Source organism: Telopea speciosissima, unplaced genomic scaffold (genome assembly GCF_018873765.1).
Source record: "Telopea speciosissima isolate NSW1024214 ecotype Mountain lineage unplaced genomic scaffold, Tspe_v1 Tspe_v1.0798, whole genome shotgun sequence".
Lineage (NCBI taxonomy): Eukaryota > Viridiplantae > Streptophyta > Magnoliopsida > Proteales > Proteaceae > Telopea > Telopea speciosissima.
This window is the reverse complement of record NW_025318134.1, coordinates 3,695-8,207: the sequence shown is the minus strand read 5'-3', so window position 1 is coordinate 8,207 and position 4,513 is coordinate 3,695. Positions and strand designations below refer to the sequence as shown.

Sequence of the window (4,513 nt, the reverse complement as noted above, 5' to 3'; positions counted from 1 at the left end):
AGATGGTCTGCAACCAAATTTTTACACCATTTCTTATCCCTAATTTCAAGATCAAATTCTTGCAACAAAAGGACCCACCTAATGAGGTGAGCCTTGGCATCTTTCTTCTGCATAAGATATTTGATAGCTACATGGTCAGTATAAACAATCACATGTGATCCAACCAAGTAGGGCCTAAACTTCTCTAAAACAAACACAACAGCTAAAAATTCTTTCTCAGTGGTGGTATAATTAAGCTGTACATCATTAAGAGTCCTACTTGTATAATAAATCACATGGGGCAATTTATTGATTCTTTGCCCAAGAACAACCCCTATAGCAAAATCAGAGGCATCACACATAAGCTCAAATGAAACTGTCCAAATTGGAGCTTAAATAATGGGGGCTGAAGTCAACGCTCTTTTCAATTGCTCAAAACTATCACGACACTCAGAAGAGAAATCAAATGGACAGTCCTTTGCCAAAAGAGAAGTGAGAGGTCTAGCTATCTGGCCAAAATCCTTGATGAATATTCTGTAAAAACTGCATGACCAAGAAAATATCTAATGTCCTCCACACTCTTGGGTGGTGGTAAATTGGCAATAAGGTCCACCTTAGATCTATCAATCTTTATCCCTTCTTTGGATACAATGTGACCAAGAACTATGCCTTGCTTCACCATGAAGTGGCACTTCTCCCAATTTAGGACCAAGTTCTTTTATATGCATCTTTTAAGAACCAAAGAGAGATGATGCAAGCAATGAGAAAAGGTAGAGCCATGAATAGAGAAATCATCCATAAACACCTATAGGAAGTACTCTACCATATCAGAAAAGATATTCATCATGCACCTTTGGAATGTAGCAGGGGCATTGTAAAGCCCAAAAGGCATACGCCGGTAAGCGAAGGTTCCATAAGGGCATGTGAAAGTGGTCTTGTGTTGGTCCTCTAGAGCAATAGAGATTTGGTTATAGCCTGCATAGCCATCAAGAAAATAATAATATTCATGACCAGCTAGTCTCTCTAACATCTGATCAATAAAAGGCAAGGGGAAGTGGTCCTTCCAAGTTGTCGCATTCAATTTCTTGTAGTCAATGCACACTCTCCATCCTGTTTGGATACGGGTTGGAATCAATTCATTATTGGTATTCTCAACTACAGTAACTCCTCCTTTCTTAGGTACAACCTGCACAGGACTCACCCATTGGCTATCAGAAATAGGATAAATGATGCCATGATCCAAGCATTTTAGGATCTCTTTCTTGATTGCCTCTTTCATCATAGGATTAGCCCTCCTTTGGGGTTCCCTAGAAGGTGTGGAACTCTCCATCAGTTGTATATGATGTTGAACCATGGAGGGGCTAATACCTTTGATGTCAGACATGGTCCAACCTATGACTTCCTTATGGTCCTTTAGAAGCTTAATCAACTCTTCTTCCTGAATAGAAGTCAAATCAGAAGCAATAATAATAGGAAGGGTATAATCATGTCCTAGGAATGCATAATTGAGGTTGGAGGGCAATGCCTTCAACTCTAATGTGGGGGGCTCAATAATATAGGATTTGGGAATGGAAGTGGATAGGGGTCCAAGGGGCTCCAAAGGTGGTTGGATGCTCCAGACCTCAGATAAGGGAGTATCATCAACACCCTCCAATTCCTACATATATTCTTGAAATCCCGAATCAAAATCAATCTCAAAGAACGTATCAATATCATCGAAAAATCCTTGAAGCATATGCACCTCTTTATCCATGTCATGCTACTTGCCCAACCTAAACACATTGAAGTCAACAGAAGTATTGCCAAAAGGTAATTTCATGAGACCATTCCTGCAATTGATTAAAGCATTACTGGTAGCTAGGAATGGTCTACCCAATATGATTGGGATTTGGTCCTTCAAGTTGGCAGTGGGTTGGGTATCTAAAACAATAAAATCCACAGGAAAAATAAATTCTCCAACTTTCAACAGGACATCCTTAATCATTCCCTTAGGAACTTTAACCGACCGATCTGCAAGTTGAAGAGTAATTTTGGTCAGTTTCAGTTCTCCCAATCCCAGTTGTTGGTAGGCATGAAAGGGTAAGAGGTTCACACTTGCACCAAGGTCCAATAAGGCATGATCAATAGTGGTATGGCCTATAGTGCAAGAGATGGTGGGGCTTCCAGGATCCTTATGCTTGGCTGTTACTAGCTGTGAGATTAGAGAACTAATGTTAGTAGCCAAGAATGCCTTTTTGGGCACATTGGTGGTCCGCTTTTGGGTGCATAAGTCTTTGAGGACTTTAGCATAAGCGGGGATCTAGGCTATGGCATCCAATAAGGGGATATTCACCTGAACCTGTTTGAACACATCCAATATCTTCTCCACATAAGGAGACTTCTTGTTAACCAACCTATTTGGGAAAGGGGCCGGTAGGGTATAAATTCTTTTAGGGTTGGTCTTTTTAACTTCCTCAACAGAATCCTCTTTGGTTTCCTCAACCAAATCATCTGGAATATCTTCAGGTTCATCAGACGAACCTAGAACAGTAGGCACTTCAATGGCCTCTTCAGAAGAGGGAGAGTCAACAAGAGTATGAGATGGTAAAGACTGAGGTGCACTAGCCTGTTGATACTCATGGCTACTCCTTAAAGCATAAACAGCATTTACCTGTCTGGAGGGCCCTTGGTGCTGTTGGCCTTGTGCAATATTGGTTGGAGGAGCTTGGGTACCTTGCTGAATATGAACCTGATGCCTAGGATTTGGCTTAGGTTGGCTAGGTAACTTCCCTGTTTTCCTCTCATGCAGGATCATAACAAGCTGGGTGAGTTATTTTTCTATATTATTGTGGCTTGTCATGAGAAGAGCTATCTTGTTGTCCATCTCATTCAGTCTTGTTGCCTCTCCTGTATTGGTAAACCCTGGGGGTTACTGATAAGGTGCAAGGAGAGGAGGCCTAGTAGAATTAATAGAAGGTCCTGGATGAGGACGAGGGGGAAATGGGTTAGGAGACATTCCTTGGCTTTGTGGTGCATAGTTGGGCCTTTGGGCACCAAGCTGGCCTTGATGGTTAAAGTTGGATGGGCCTGCTTGGTTCCCTTGATTCCAAGAGAAATTAGGGTGATTTCTCCATCCTAGATTGTAAGTATTGCTACATGGGTTATTTTGGTAGAGAGCACTTACATTCTCAGTGCTGGAATTACCCACCAAGGTGTTGGGGCATTCCTTAAAAAGGTGTCCAGGGGTTTGGCACCAACTGCATACCGACACATGGTTGACATGATTGATCGGATTAACTGGTATAGACTTTTTAAGAATTATGGACTCCAACCATTTTATGAGGCTGTCAAGTTTGGCCTCCTTGGCTGGCATACCCTCAATGAGATACCCCTTAGTGGTCCTTTTAGCCTCTTGGGAAGATTCTCATTCCCTAGTCTTATCAACCAAGTTGGTTAAGAATGTCCATGCATCATTCTCCTCAGAAAAAGAAGTAAAGCCTGCTGGACACATGGACTCTATAAGTTGCTTGGTCTGATAATCAATACCCTCATAAATAATTTGGCATAGCTGCCACAAGTCGAAACCATGGTGAGGGCATTCTAAGAGGAGGTCCTTGAATCTTTTCATGAATTTAGAAAAGGACTCATGTGGTTTCTGCCTGAATTGGAGTATGTCACTCTTGAGTTTATTGGTCTTGTAAAGAGGGAAAATTTTTCTCAAGACGACAATGGTAAACTGATCCCATGTGGTAATGGAATTAGTAGGTAGCCCATAGAGCCATTTCTTGGCCTGATCTTTCAAGGCAAAGGGTATAAACCTAAGCTTAACTGCATCATCAGTCAAATTCTGGACCTTAATTAGAACACAGACCTCCTCAGATTCCCTAAGGAAGAGATATGCATCCTCATTAGCCATCCCATGAAAATGGGGTAGCATGCTGATGAAGTTGGTCTTGAGTTCATAGTTATTCCCTGTAACAACAGGCAGACTAATGCATGAGGGTTGTGCAGCCCTGGTAGGGTAGAACCTATCCTTAAGAGTCTTGGGTTGGTCACCCATGGTCAAAGGTAGGGTCAAAGGTGGTAGAGAAGTTGGTCTTCTAATAAGACGATTACTTGAATCACGAGTCCACACCTTAGCCACTTAAACAGATATGAGGTCTCCTTTAGAAAAATTAAAGAAAAATAAAAGACAAAAAAAAAATACTAGAAATAAGAGGGAGTCCAAGGTAGATAGTGGATCTATCCCTCAAAAAGTGAAACAATGGTGCAAAAGCTGTAAGGATGCCATATAGGTTGACAGCAAGGGAACCCGTTTAGTCTTCTATAGCCACCTACGTGCGACTCCAATGTGGATTCTGATGTAGAGTGGAGGTCTACTATACGTTTATGTTTCCAATGCTCTCACTATATTATTTTCCTGCTATCAAGAGTGGTCACCTCCAAAGATAAGTCACATGTCAATCTACCCAACCAAGTCAAGATGTAGCATCATAGGTAACTTAATCCTATGAGGGACACCAAAAGATGGAGGGTTGAAGTATATGAAGGACTT

The 4,513-nt window shown here is 41.6% G+C and overlaps 1 non-coding gene across 1 annotated transcript; it reads left to right on the top strand.

Moving 5' to 3' along the window:
* Positions 1 to 3,539: 3,539 nt before the first annotated feature.
* On the top strand, positions 3,540 to 3,646 carry LOC122648329. The gene has a single exon (XR_006331058.1). It is a non-coding gene; the product is annotated as a small nucleolar RNA R71 (small nucleolar RNA).
* The last annotated feature ends 867 nt before the right edge of the window (positions 3,647 to 4,513 follow it).